Below are 16,142 nucleotides of genomic sequence, written 5' to 3'. Positions count from 1 at the left end.
CTATCCCGCCATCTCCGAGAAGCAAATCCACCACCACCCCTCCCGCACTCTACCTCTCTCTCACAACATATTTCCCATCCTACACTTATGTATGGATATCGATCGGTCTCCCTCGAGACATAGCTAGGTCTATCCTTATCCACACATATACGAGTCAATTTGCCTCTCTAGTTAGGTCTCTGCCTCCCCCACCCCACACACACCGATTCCTCAAGCGCTCTAGTCATGTCTCCCTGCCACACACAAACTTTCCCTCTCCCCTCTGACGTTCTGGTAGGTCTGTCGCCCTATATCTTTGACGTGCACGCACCAAATTTTGATGGCTCTCTTCATCGATCTTGCACCCACACACTTGATCCTCTCTTTGATTCTATGAATATCTCACGCCTATGATCCATCCTTCTCTTCTCGTGGATCGCCCCCTCTATATATGATATAGGTAGGCCTCTATTTCACACACATTGCATGTGTCACATTTTTTTGAGATATCATCGACACATATTCCCACAAATACACTCATGAAATCACCCCCACCCCCCACCCCCCCAAAAACACTCATGAACGCGCACGCCATCTCTCTCTAGGTTTGTATCTCTCTCACACACACCCACGTAGGTGGGGTACATGCACGAAGAGAAGAGGTGCACGCATGACGCACGTACTCTCGTCTCTTTCCCAACCATACTCGCGGGGGTACACGGTGGAGCTCATTTCTGTATGAAACGTGGCCCACATGGTAATTTGACATGTGTACTGGTTGTCTACTTGATGGAGGATCGTGTACCATGCGTGAACAAACAAAGTGTGACTTAACGTGTTGGCGCGTTATTTAAAAAAAGGTTTTATTCCTCAAGGGCGCATGTACAGAATATAAACCAATTGTTATCAAGAGAAAAAAAGAAAAACGCTCCACTATACTATACTATATAATATAGGAAGGATCCTCAATGCTTGCTTGCTGGGGTCAGTCTCTTCTACTCTCTCACACACAAGATGGCGGTGGCCACTCTCTCTCTATCACCGCCGGTCCCTGATCCGGCCGGATCCAGTCCGCCGACGGAAAGGGATGATGTGCAACGTAGCTCTGGTCGCTAGTGTCAACGCAAGAAACCCACTACCGGCCCGTCCCGATCTGCGGTACCCGTCGCTCTCTCTAAGCAAGCTCCAATGCGGTAGTGCCTTATTTTTGGGACTAAATTATTAACCCAGAGCCCAGTGCTAGTTTATGTTTTTTTCCTTGTTTTTGAATTTTACAGAACAGGAGTGTCAAATGGAATCCAGATGGATTAAAACTTTATGATGATTTTTCTTGGACCATAAGAAACCTAGGAAGCTTCAGGAGGAGGCCAGAAGACACACGAGGTGGCCACAAGCCCTAGGGGCGTGCCCCCTAGGCTTATGGGCCCCTCAGGGGTCTCCTAACCCTAATCTCAGCACTATAAATCCTCAAATATCCCCCTATGCCAGAAGCATCCATGAAAAATACTTTTTCGCCGCCGCAAGCCTCTGTTCCCGTGAGATCCCATCTTGGGGCCTTTTTCGGCACCCTGCCGGAGGGGGATTCGATCACAGAGGGTCTCTACATCAACCTTGATGCCCTTCCGATGAAGCGTGAGTAGTTTACCACAGACCTACAGGTCCATAGATAGTAGCTAGATGGCTTCTTATCTCTCTTTGATCTTCAATACAATGCTCTCCTCGATGTTCTTGGAGATCTATTGGGTGTAATATCTTTTTGCAGTGTGTTTGTAGGGATCCAATGAATTGTGGATTTATGATCAGTTTATCTATGAATATTATTTGAGTCTTCTCTGAACTCTTTTATGCATGATTAAGATATCTTTGTATTTCTCTTCGAACTATCGGTTTGGTTTGGCCAACTATATTGGTTTTCTTGCAATGGAAGAGGTGCTTAGTTTTGCTTTCAATCTTGCAGTGTGCTCACCTAGTGACAGAAGGGTTAGCGAGGCACGTATTGTATTGTTGCCATTGAGGATAAAAAGATTGGGTTTATATCATATTGCTCGAGTTTATCCCTCTACATCATGTCATCTTACTTAATGTGCTACTACGTTCTTATGAACTTAATACTCTAGATGCATGCTAGATAGCGGTCGATGTGTGGAGTAATAGTAGTAGATGCAGAATTATTTTGGTCTACTTGTCACGGACGTGATGCCTATATTCATGATCATTGCCTTAGATATCATCATAACTATGCATTTTTTCTATCAATTGCTTGACAGTAATTTGTTTACCCAACGTATGTTTTCTTTCAAGAGAGAAGCCTCTAGTGAAACCTATGGCCCCCGGATCTATTTTCCATCATATATGTTTAGATCTATAAACCAAAAAACCCAAAAATACCTTGCTGTAATTTATTTATATTTACTTTAGTTTGCTCTTTTATTTATGTTTTATACCTTGAAATTCAGTGGGGGTCTAATATAAAGGAAAAAGGATACCTGAGTTGGAAATGATTTCCATAAGTCAGAATAATTGTTCTGTGAGCAACCAAATATTGAGGACGGGATTTATTTAAGCGGAGAAGGTTTGTAACACCCTGTATTTTGCCCTTTCTTTTTCTTTTTGGATTTATTTAAAAATTTTATTTGAATTGCTTTTCTGTGGCTCGGTGGTCTTGAAACCTAGGAAGATCATCTCTTCTCAAGTCTCCCAAGTGGTTTGTCATCTTCAAAACTATCCCAAGACCATGTCATTTCCATCTTAGCCCAAACACAAATTCTTTCTCTTGGGAATATTCCTTTTTCTATTAAAGGAATAACCCTATTTGCCCTAGGTTGTGGAGCAACCTATATTTCTGTCACTCCAAAAATTCCAAAATAATTCTCATAAACTGTTTGCGACATATCTTCCTCAAATATGTCAAAATGCATCCTTTCTTAGTTCAAAAATAATTCGTAAAAAGTCCTTTTCCTATTCTGCCCTAAGTGACACTTTGCGAAGGAAGTGCTATTTATCTTTGCTTGATTACTCCAAAACTTTTTGGGCACTCTTTCCTATCCATATTATTGCCTCATGACAAAATTCAACTTCATTTTCCTAGTAAATATTCCTTCGTTATTTTCCAAAGTTTTTTGTCCATAAATGAACTTTGTGAAGGAGGTACAAGTTAGGCATATCTAAATGAGTTGAAATTTTGTCACATGCTCAAATCATAGCTCTCCTCCAAATTTGAGCTCATGTCATCAATCCATGTGAGCTCATCATCGAATCTTTGCTTCTGAACGGATTTTCAGCTTGTCTAAAAATTTACCAAGACATGATCCTACCCATATAACATCTCTCCACCAAATTTGGACCCATTTCATCTATCAATTTTCCCTCTACAATTGTTCTTACTTTCTGTCCAAAGAGGACCACTTTGAAGGAAGTACCATTTTGGTATATTCAAATGTTATGAATTTTTTCAGTATGTTTATATTCCCAAATGACTCCTATCCACCAAAATTCATCTCAATTCAATCATCTATATGAGGGCTACTTCATGATCTTGTTTTTGGACTAGATTTGCCGGTTGCAAAGCAACTATATTAAATATTGGTCCTAATCCCCTCAGACTTCACAGGATTCGTGTATTTCCTACCCTAAACCTATGAGACATCTTGTTCTATCACTTAGCCATCCCCGTTCACCACAGTTACATGCCAGAGTTTGCTATGGCATACTTCATCTGATGCCTCCCATCAGAGCAGAGCCTCTTTCATCGAACAATCACCTAATAGGGAATATCTTGAATGGACTATGCGAGAGACAACCTTTGGCATGACAGAATGCACTGCGTGTGCCTGTTCACGCGGTGACTATGTAGACGACATGCAAAAATGCGTGCTTTGGCAATGGTGTCCACTGTTCTCGTCCGTTCCCCCGAGCTATCGCTATCTAGCCATGTCTAGTAGATCCCTCGTGTTGTCGCCATCGCTCTGGACCTCTTTGCCCCTCTCAAGTCACCTCCTATGCGATGCTCTGGCCGCGTCCGTGACTTGATGCCTCTGCCTCCTCCATTGTTTGCTTGCCTATGAGCTCTAGAGCTCTCCTGAGCCCTCCTAGAGCCTATAAAAGGAGGTCCCGTCCTCCCCCGCTCCTCATCGCCTCCTCAGCCCAGCCCCAAGACCATCGGAGCTCCCTACCTCCTCCTCTGTCCGCCACGACCATCGACGGACACCGCTCAAATTGGAGCTAGCCGAGCCCCCTCTCGCCCTCTTGAGCTCACCGGAGTTTGCCCCTAGCCCCCCGATCCTTCCCATACCACCAGCCCCTCCCCTATGCCTCTGTTACCGCGGAACCACTGGTGCCTGACGCCACCGTCCACCATGGCCAATGACCCACCCATCCTAGCCCTCCCCGAAGACCGTGCGGCATCCCATCCGAAGCGCAGTGTCGCCCTGAGCATTTTGGTAGCCGGGGCCTCGCCAGAGGTGACCGGAGCCGCCGAAACCATCGCCGGAGCCCCGCTTCTGTCCTCTGTCGTTGCCGGTGCCATGGCCCTCCCCCGCAGCTCCTGATGGGCCTCTCCGATGTGGCACTCCACAGCAAGCACCCCGGTGGTCCCAGCTCCATCGGAGGTGGTCGAAGTCGCTGGGGCCAGCGCCAGCTACGCCACGGCCTCGCCTTTCCTCCGTCCCGCGAGCAGACGACTGGAAGTAGAAGAAGGAGCGAGAGGAGAGAGAATGGATAAGGTAGGCCCCGCATGTCAGTGGCCCAGCCGGCCCGCTGACGTGGATAAGTGGAGACGACTTTCCGAGAATGCATTTTCGTTTAGTGAAAGCGTATTTTGAATCTAAAGTGTTATTATGCTTGTGCTATTCATGATCATCGGTATGACATGCTCATGTGCATCAGTAGTATAAATAGTGTTGTTATGATTCATATGTTAATGGTTATGCTTACCATCCATGTTCATGTTGATATCATGCTCATATGCATTGTTGTTTCATCATGCTATTTTATTATGACTCAGCTTATTGCATTCAAGTTAAACCGGACTTTAATACAACTTGAACATCTGTTGGCTGAGTCATAGTGCCATCGAATCGAGCTGACCAGTGCAACCACACTTGTCTTATGGGAGGCCCTGACTTGGTCTATTGTCATGCCTCTGGCCGGTGCCTCCAACTAGGGAAGGTTAGGTGCGCGCGCTACCCTGGTCCGGTGGGCGGCAATAACCTTGTGTGCCCAAGTTGTTTGCGTGCTCTTGTCCATGTTTGGGACTGTTTTTGTTTTGCCACGATGGTGGCCGTTGGATGTCCGGAGTGGCATCGGGGCAACCCATGACTTAGCTCGAAGGGGGAGTTTGTTGGAGTGGTCGGGAGAGTGTCATGCAATAGATAGGTTTTTTCAGAATGCTGCTGGTCCACCCAAATGGGAGTACGAGGCCTTGGGTTCCGTAGTGTGGGTACAGTGTACTAACCTCTGTAGGGTGTATAATCTATGTATAGCAGCGCCCGTGGATATGAGCCCAGTTCGTAGTAGGTCACACTATGGGTCAACAGTAATAATAACCTGACTAATAAACAACCCCGGTTCGATAATGAAAGAAGTTGGTTGATCTTTATGTGGTCATGGGAGGGTCACGATGGTATTCTTGATAATGATGGGATGATCTTGTGAGGATCACAATGGTATTCTTGATATTGATTGAAGTGATCCCGTGACCACGATGGTAAGTAAGAGTGGCATATTTATGGTGATTACGAGGTAACCTCCAAGCAGAGTAAGTTGAATCATGATAGTTTAAATTGTTGCATGCTAGTATCATCATTGTTCATGTCTCGAGTAACATGTCGATGCCATGCTCATCTAATGTTGTTCTAGATGTATCTTGTTCACCATGCACATGCCATGTTGTTCTAGTTGTATCATGCTCATCCTTGTTTAACCTGTAAATGCCATGTTGTTGTTTGTCTTGATTGCTGTGAGCTTGAAAGTACATTTAAAGTACTCACCTGGCGTGTCATGCCAGTTTGCAGGTCATCCCGTGATTCCTTGCTTGTCGTGGATGTCGAGTTTGCGAGCTAGGATAAGCGTTTTAGCCAGAGTCCCTGCGGAGTGGAGTCCATCACCGTCTTCATTGTTCCGTTGCTAGCATAGAGCAACTTGAGCAAGCGTAGTGTCGTCGTGCCGATGTAATTCGTTGTGATATCAGAACCCTTGTATATGTATCATTTGTAATAAAGAGCTGATTTGTTCTATGCCAAGCAGTGTCGTATTCCAGAAGACTTGATCTCTGGGCTAGAATACAGGGCGTTCTGGTCTCTCTGAGCCGGGGTGCCACATGGAACCCCTTCAAAATGCTAAGGACAAGGATTGGCAAAAGCTCAAGACTCTACATTTTTTGTTTAAATGATCCAAGTTCATATTGAGTCCACAGGAAAGCCAATACTATTAAAAGGGGATGAGGTGTTGCTTAATGATCTTATTGCTCAAGTGTTTAGTGATATTGCTCCAAAATACTCATCCACTTTCTCTACCCAAATATGTCCAAACCCTAAATTCCCAACTCGGCCACACCGATATTTCCTACCCGGAGCCACTAAGTTCATTTGGACTTAGCCACTGCCAAAACCCTAACAATTCGGTTCAACCTTCTTGCCAACTCTTTGTTGCTTGTTGCAATTATTTTGGTCCCCCCGAGATGTTGCCATTGGTCACACGGAGATGTCTTGACTGATTCTTTGTTACCTTGTTGCTTCACTTCGGTCCCGCCGAGATGATGCAATCGGCACCACCGAGATGAGGTTTGCTCTAAGCCCTTGCACATCGGTCCCACCAAGTTGTTCCCGTCGGTCCCGCCGAGATTCCTAACGTTCATATTTTTACACAGATCGGTGCCACCGAGTTTTCTGATCGGTGCCATCGAGATGGGTCAAAAGTGTGTAACGGTTGAATTTTGTGTGGAGGCTATATATACCCCTTCCTACTCAATGAGGAGAGCCATCAGAACATGCCTACACTTCCACCATTCATTTTCTGAAAGAGAACCACCTACTAATGTGTTGAGATCAAGAGTTTCCATTCCTACCATTTGAACCTTAATTTCTAGCCTTCCCCAAGTTGCTTTCCACTCAAATCCCTCTTCCACCATAGCTAAATCTGTGAGAGAGAGTTGAGTGTTGGGGAGACTATCATTTGAAGCACAAGAGCAAGGAGCTCATCATCAACACACCGTCAATCCTTTTGGATAGTGGTGTCTCCTAGACTGGTTAGGTGTTGCTTCGGAGCCTCCTACATTATGTGGAGTTGAACCAAGAAGTTTGTAAGGGCAAGGAGATCACCTACTTCGTGAAGATCTACCCGAGTGAGGCAAGTCCTTCGTGGGCGATGACCATGGTGGGATAGACAAGGTTGCTTCTTCATGGAACCTTCATGGGTGGAGCCCTCTGTGGACTTGTGCAGCCATTACCCTTCATGTGTTGAAGTCTCCATTAACGTGGATGTACGATAGCTCCACCTATCGAAACCACGCCAAAAAATTTCTGCGTCTCCATTGCGTTTGCACACTCCAATCCCATCCCTTTACATTCTTGCACTAGCATGCTTTACTCTTTTCGCTCCTCATACTCTTGCTATGCTTGTGTAAAATGTATTGTGTGCCTATTAACATGTGCTAAACTCAACCTTAACTTGAAGAAACTAAAACTGCCACTTTTGCTTGTTAAGGGTCTAATCACCCCCCCCCTCTAGACCCCTCTTCGCATCCCTTTCATCATGTTGATGGTGGTTGTCTAGGTGGGCTGGTGGGTTGATGAAGATCCAACCTTCTTATGGTGGGCGGAGGCCCGCACGTGCCTTCTTACCACTGGTGACTAAGAAGCGTGGATTGCCACGTTGTCGCCTTTCTCATTGAATATGAACTCTACCCTTTCAAGGCGGGTGTAGTCGATGAAGGAGGGGCATTAGATCATATAGCAGCCCCCGATCGTTGACCTCAAGCTAGAAGGAGCCTAAGTTGAAGTTCTGGCCCAGCGTGAAGTCGTTAGGCATATATAGCTCTCTGATCTGGGTTCATTCTCCAACCAGCGTAGCCCATGCCTGGCGCGACAACTGGCTGAGCGGAAAGCTGTCAATACCCTCGGTAGGGTGTTGAATGTGGCCAGAAGTACCAGAACAGAGCCTAGGCGCATAGTTTACCCAGGTTCGGGCCTCCAGTGAGGAGTAATACTCTATGTTCTACCCTGCATTGTGAATCATGGTGGGTATACCTCGTTTGAGGGATTACAATGGCGTTGATGAGTTGCTACTGAGAGTCTAGTTCTAAGGGGGTAAATGGGATCGAGAGCCCCGTAGCCCTTGCCTTATGTACACAATGAGGGCTAGGGTTTTACAAAAGATATATACCATCTTGCCCACCGCTATGGGGACTTGGTGGCCATGATGTTCCTCGGGTGCCTGCCTGCTCCAGGGGCTCCCTCATGTTGTCAGCTTCTTGGTGGGCCTCATGGTTTCCTCGGACGGGATTTCCACCAGGCTCCCTTGATAGAAGCCACCTCGGTGTATGACCCCATTGAAGGAAATATGCCCTAGAGGCAATAATAAAGTTGTTATTTATATTCCTTTATATCATGATAAATGTTTATTATTCATGCTAGAATTGTATTAACCAGAAACTTAGTACATGTTTGAATACATAGACAAACAGAGTGTCACTAGTATGCCTCTATTTGACTAGCTCGTTAATCAAATATAGTTAAGTTTCCTAATCATAGACATGAGTTGTCATTTGATGAATGGGATGACATCATTAGAGAATGATGTGATTGACTTGACCCATCCATTAGCTTAGCACTATGATCGTTTAAGTTTATTGCTATTGCTTTCTCCATGACATATACATGTTCCTATGACTATGAGATTATGCAACTCCCGAATACCGGAGGAACACTTAGTGTGCTATCAAACGTCACAACATAACTGGGTGACTATAAAGATGCTCTATAGGTGTCTTTGATGGTGTTTGTTGAGTTGGCATAGATCAAGATTAGGATTTGTCACTCCGATTGTCTGAGAGGTATCCCTAGGCCCTCTCGGTAATGCACATCACTACAAGCCTTGGAAGCAATCTGACTAATGATTTAGTCCCGGGATGTTGCATTACGGAACAAGTAAAGAGACTCGCCGGTAACGAGATTGAAATAGGTATTGAGATACCGACGATCGAATCTCGGGCAAGTAACATACCGATGACAAAGGGAACAATGTATGTTGTTATGCGGTTTGACTGATAAAGTTCTTCGTAGGACATGTAGGAACCAATATGAGCATCTAGGTTCCGCTATTGGTTATTGACCGGAAGTGAGTCTCGGTCATGTCTACATAGTTCTCGAACCCGTAGGGTCTGCACGCTTAACGTTCGATGACGATCGGTATTATGAGTTTATGTGTTTTGATGTACCAAAGGTAGTTCGGAGTCTTGGATGTGATCACGGACATGACGAGGAGTCTCGAAATGGTCGAGACATAAAGGTCGATATATTGGAAGGCTATGTTTGGACATCGGAATGGTTCCGGATGAGTTTGGGCATTTACCGGAGTATCGGGGGGTTACCGGAACCCCCCGGGGAGTCAATGGGCCTTATTGGGCCTTAGTGGAAGAGAGGAGGAGGCGGCCAGGTGGAGGGTGCGCCCCCCAAGCCCAATCCGAATTGGGTGGGGGGCGGCCCCCCTTTCCTTCCCTCTCTCTCCCTCTTCCTTCTTCTCCTACTCCAACTAGGGAAGGAGGGAACCTACTCCTACTGGGACTAGAACTCCCCCTTGGGCGCGCCATAGAGAGGGTCGGCCCTCCCCTCCTCCCCTCCTTTATATATGGGGGAGGGGGCACCCCATAGACACACAAGTTGGCAGTTGTCTTAGCCGTGTGCGGTGCCCCCTCCACAGATTTCCACCTCGGTCATATCGTTGTAGTGCTTAGGCGAAGCCCTGCATAGATAAATTCATCATCACCATCATCATGCCGTCATGCTAACGAAACTCTCCCTCGGCCTCAGCTGGATCAAGAGTACGAGGGACGTCACCGAGCTGAACGTGTGCAGATCACAGAGGTGTCGTGCGTTCGGTACTTGATCGGTTGGACCGCGAAGACGTTCGACTACATTAGCCGCGTTACATAACGCTTCCGCTTTCGGTCTACGAGGGTACATAGACATACTCTTCCCCGCTCGTTGTTATGCATCACCTAGATGGATTTTGCTTGTGCGTAGGAAATTTTTGAAATAGTTCCCCAATAGTGGCATCTGAGCCAGGTCTATGTGTAGATGTTGTATGCACGAGTAGAACACAAAGGAGTTGTGGGCGTGGGTATATACATATTGCTTGCCATCACCGACATTACACATAGCTTACGTGAGACTGGTTCTACCGGCGTGCTTCGCACACAGGTGGCTAGTGGGTGTCTGTTTCTCCAACTTTAGTTGAATCGGTTTCAATGAACAGGGTTCTTTCTGAAGATCAAAAAGCAATCACTATACTACGTTGTGGTTTTGATGCGTAGGTAAGAATGGTTCTTGCTAGAAGCCCATCGCAGCCACGTAAAACTTGCAACAACAAAGTAGAGGACGTCTAACTTGTTTTTGCAAAGCATGTTGTGATGTGATATGGTCAAGACGTGATTATGTAAATTGTTGTATGAGATGATCATGTTTTGTAACACTATTATCGGCATGAGCCATATAGTTGTCGCTTTATTGTATGAAATGCAATCGCCATGTAATTGCTTTACTTTATCACTAAGCGGTAGCGATAGTCGTACAAGCAATAGTTGGTGAGACGACAACGATGCTTCGATGGAGATCAAGGTGTCAAGTGTTGGGGAACGTAGAAATTTCAAAAAAAATCCTACACACATGCAAGATCATGGTGATGCATAGCAACGAGAGGGGAGAGTATCTTCTACGTACCCTCGTAGACCGTAAGCGGAAGCATTATGAGAACGCGGTTGATGTAGTTGAACGTCTTCACGATCCGACCGATCCAAGTACCGAACGCACGGCATCTCCGAGTTCGGCACACGTTCAACTCGATGATGTCCCATGAACTCCGATCCAGTAGAGCTCCATGGGAGAGTTCCGTCAGCACGACGGCGGGATGACGGTGATGGTGTTGCTACCGACGCAGGGCTTCGCCTAAGCATCGCTACGATATTATCGAGGTGGATTATGGTGGAGGGGGGCACCGCACACGGCTTGGAACAATCAACTTGTGTGTCTCCATGGGGTGCCCCCGTCCCTGTATATAAAGGAGTGGAGGAGGGGGAGGGCCGGCCCTCTACTATGGCACGCCCTGGGGAGTCCTACTCCCACCTTGAGTAGGATTCCCCCTTCCATGTAGTAGGAGTAGGAGGGAAGGAAAGGGAAAAGAGAAGAGAAGGAAGGAGGGGGCGCCGCCCCTTAGTCCAATTCGGACTAAGCCTTGGGAGGGCGCATAGCCTCCCCTCTCTCTTTCCCCTAAGGCCCATATACTCCCCCGCGAATTCCCGTAACTCTCCGGTACTCCAAAAAATACCCGAATCACTCAGAACCTTTCCGATGTCCGAATATAGTCGTCCAATATATCAATCTTTACGTCTCGACCATTTCGAGACTGCTCGTCATGTCCCTGATCTCATCCGGGACTCCGAACTACCTTCGGTACATCAAAACACATAAACTCATATTACCGATCGTCACCGAACTTTAAGCGTGCGGACCCTATGGATTCGAGAACTATGTAGACATGACCGAGACTCATCTCCGGTCAATAACCAATAGCGGAACCTGGATGCTCATAGTGGCTCCTACATATTCTACGAAGATCTTTATCGGTCAAACCGCATAACAACATACGTTGTTCCCTTTGTCATCGGTATGTTACTTGCCCAAGATTCGATCATCGGTATCTCAATACCTATTTCAATCTCGTTACCGGCGAGTCTCTTTACTTGTTCCGTAATGCAACATCCCGCGACTAAATCATTAGTTGCATTGCTTGCAAGGCTTAAAGTGACGTGCATTACCGAGAGGGCCCAGAGATACCTCTCCGACAATCGGAGTGACAACTCCTAATCTTGATTTATGCCAACTCAACAAGTACCATCGGAGACACCTGTATAGCATATTTATAATCACCCAGTTACGGTGTGACATTTGGTAGCACACAAAGTGTTCCTTCGGTATTCGGGAATTGCATAATCTCATAGTCATAGGAACATGTATAAGTCATGAAGAAAGCAATAACAACAAACTAAACGATCATCGTGCTAAGATAACAGATGGGTCAAGTCAATCACATCATTCTCTAATGATTTGATCCCGTTAATCAAATGGCAACTCATGTCTATGGTTAGGAAACATAACAATCATTGATTCAACGAGCTAGTCAAGTAGAGGCATACTAGTGACAATATGTTTGTCTATGTATTCGCACATGTATTAAGTTTCCGGTTAATACAATTCTAGCATGAATAATAAAAATTTACCATGATATAAGGAAATATAAATAAAAACTTTATTATTGCCTCTAGGGCATATTTCCTTCAGTCTCCCACTTGCACTAGAGTCAATAATCTAGTTCACATCTTTATGTGATTAGTTCACATCTCCATGTGACTAATACCCAAAGGGTTTACTAGAGTCAATAATCTAGTTCACATCGCTATGTGATTAACACCCAAAGAGTGATCATCTTTTGCTTGTGAGAGAATTTAGTCAATGGGTCTTTCACATTCAGAGCCGTATGTATTTTGCAAATTTCTATGTCTACAATGCTCTGCACAGAGCTACTCTAGCTAATTGCTCCCACTTTCAATATGTATCCAGATCGAGACTTAGAGTCATCTAGATCAATGTAAAAAGCTTGCATCGACGTAACTCTTTATGACGAACTCTTTTATCACCTCCATAACACGAGAAACATTTCCTTATTCCACTAAGGATATTTTTGACCGATGTCCAGTAATCCACACCTGGATCACAATTGTACCCTCTTGCCAAACTTATGGTGAGGTACACAATAGGTCTGGTACACAGCATTGCATACTTTGTAGAACCTATGGCTGAGGCATACGGAATGACTTTTCATTCTCTTTCTATTTTATGCCATGTTTGGGTTTTGAGTCTTTACTCAACTTCACACCTTGCAACACAGGCAAGAACTCCTTCTTTGATTGTTCCATTTTGAACTAGTTTAAAATCTTGTCAAGGTATGTACTCACTGAAAATATATCAAGCGTCTTGATATATCTCTATAGATCTTGATGCTCAACATGTAAGTAGCTTCACCGAGGTCTTTCTTTGAAAAACTCCTTCCAAACATTCCTTTATGCTTTCCAAAAAATTCTACATTATTTCCAATCAACAATATGTCATTCGCATATACTTATCAGAAATGATATAGTGCTCCCACTCACTTTCTTGTAAATACAGGCTTCACCGCAAGTCTATATAAAACCATATGCTTTGATCACTTTATCAAAGCATATATTCCAACTCCGAGATGCTTGCACCAGTCCATAGATGGATCGCTGGAGCTTGCTCAGTTTTTTAGCACCTTTAGGATCGACAAAACCTTCTGGTTGCATCATATACAACTCTTCTTTAAGAAATCCATTAAGGAATGCAATTTTGACATCCATTTGCCAGATTTCATAAAATGTGGTAACTGCTAACATGATTCGGACAGACTTTTAAGCATCGATACAAGTGAGAAAATCTCATCGTAGTGAACACCTTGAACTTGTCGAAAACATTTTTTGCGCCAATTCGAGCTTTGTAGATAGTAACACTACTATCAGCGCCTGTCTTCCTCTTGAAGATCCATTTATTCTCAATGACTCACCGATCATCGGGCAAGTCAATCAAAGTCCATACTTTGTTCTCATACATGGATCCTATCTCAGTCTTCATGGCCTCAAGCCATTTTGCGGAATCTGGGCTCATCATCGCTTCCTCATAGATCATAGGTTCGTCATGGTCTCGTAACATGACTTCGAGAACCGGATTACCGTACCACTCTGGTGCGGACCGTACTCTGGTTGACCTACAAGGTTCGGTAGTAACTTGATCTGAAGTTTCATGATCATCATCATTATCTTTCTCACTAATTGGTGTAGAGATCACTAGAACTGAATTCTGTGATGAACTACTTTCCAATTCGGGAGAAGGTACAATTACCTTATCAAGTTCTACATTCCTCCCACTCACTTCTTTCGAGATAAACTTCTACTCTAGAAAGGATCCATTCTTAGCAACAAAATATCTTGCCTTCGGATCTGTGATAGAAGGTGTACCCAACTGTTTCCTTTTGGGTATCCTATGAAGACGCACTACTCCGATTTGGGTTCGAGCTTATTAGTTTGAAACTTTTTCACATAAGCATCGCAACCCCAAACTTTAAGAAATGACAGCTTTGGTTTCTTGCCAAACCATAGTTCATACGGTGTCATCTCAACGGATTTAGATGGTGCCCTATTTAACGTGAATGCAGCTGTCTCTAATGCATAACCCCAAAACGATAGCGGTAAATCAGTAAGAGACATCATAGATCACACCATATCTAGTAAAGTGTGATTACGACGTTCGTACACACCATTACGCTGTGGTGTTCCAGGTGGCGTGTGTTGCGAAACTATTCCGCATTGTTTCGAATGAAGACCAAACTCATAACTCAAATATTCTCCTCCATGATCAGATCGTAGAAACTTTATTTTCTTGTTACGATGATTTTCCACTTCACTCTAAAATTCCTTGAACTTTTCAAATGTTTCAGACTTATGTTTCATCAAGTAGATATACCCATATCTGCTCAAATCATATGTGAAGGTCAGAAAATAACGATACTCGCCGCGAGCCTCAACACTCATCGGACCCCATACATCAGTATGTATTATTTCCAATAAGTCAGTTGCCCGCTCCACTATTCCAGAGAATGGAGTCTTAGTCATCTTGCCCATGAGGCATGGTTCGCAAGCATCAAGTGATTCATAATCAAGTGATTCCAAAAGCCATCAGCATGGAGTTTCTTCATGCGCTTTACACCAATATGACCTAAACAACAGTGCCGCAAATAAGTTGCACTGCCATCATTAACTTTGCATCTTTTGGCTTCAATATTATAAATATGTGTATCACTACAATCGAGATTCAATAAACCATTCACCTTGGGTGTATGACCTCAGAAGGTTTTATTCATGTAAACAGAATAACAATTATTCTTTGGCTTAAATGAATAATCGTATTGCAATAAACATGATCCAATCATATTATGCTCAACGCAAACACCAAATAACATTTATTTTAGGTTCAACACTAATCCCGAAGGTAAAGAGAGTGTGTGATGGTGATCTTATCAACCTTTGGAATTGCTTCCAACACACATCGTCACCTCGCCCTCAACTAGTCTTTTGTTTATTTTGCAACTTCTGTTTTGAGTTACTACTTTTAGCAACTGAACCAGTATCAAATACCGAGGGGTCTGCTATAAACACTAGTAAAGTACACATCATGTATATCAAATATACCTTTGTTAACTTTGCCATCCTTCTTATCCGCCAAGTATCTAGGGCAGTTCCACTTCCAGTGACCATTTCCTTTGCAGTAGAAGCACTCAGTTTCAGGCTTGGGTCTAGCTTTGGGCTTCTTCATGGGAGTGGCAACTTGCTTGCCATTATTCTTGAAGTTCCCTTTCTTCCCCTTTCCCTTTTATTTGAAACTAGTGTTTTTTTCAACCATCAACACTTGATGCTTTTCTTGATTTCTACCTTCGTCGATTTTAGCATCACGAAGAGCTTGGGAATCGTCTCTGTTATCCCTTGCATATTATAGTTCATAACGAAGTTCTAGTAACTTGGTGATAGTGACTAGAGAACTCTGTCAATCACTATATTATCTGGAAGATTAACTCCCACTTGATTCAAGTGATTGTAGTACTCAGATAATATGAGCACATGCTCACTGGTTGAGCTATTCTCCTCCATCTTGTAGGCAAAGTACTTGTCAGAGGTCTCATACCTCTCGACTCGGGCATGAGTCTGAAATACCAATTTCAGCTCTTGGAACATCTTATATGCTCTGTGGCATTCAAAATGTTTTTGACGTCCCGGTTCTAAGCCATAAAGCATGGTGCACTAAACTATCAAGTAGTCATCATACCGA

The 16,142-nt window shown here is 44.4% G+C and overlaps 1 long non-coding RNA gene across 1 annotated transcript; it reads left to right on the top strand.

Annotated features, from left to right (window-relative positions):
• Window positions 1–3,965: 3,965 nt before the first annotated feature.
• Window positions 3,966–6,237, top strand: LOC125556089. The gene is made up of 2 exons (XR_007304997.1): window positions 3,966–4,700; window positions 5,984–6,237. It is a non-coding gene; the product is annotated as an uncharacterized LOC125556089 (long non-coding RNA).
• The last annotated feature ends 9,905 nt before the right edge of the window (window positions 6,238–16,142 follow it).

This window comes from Triticum urartu, chromosome 5, assembly GCF_003073215.2.
Source record: "Triticum urartu cultivar G1812 chromosome 5, Tu2.1, whole genome shotgun sequence".
Classification (NCBI taxonomy): domain Eukaryota; kingdom Viridiplantae; phylum Streptophyta; class Magnoliopsida; order Poales; family Poaceae; genus Triticum; species Triticum urartu.
This window is presented reverse-complemented; position numbering and strand designations above follow the sequence as displayed.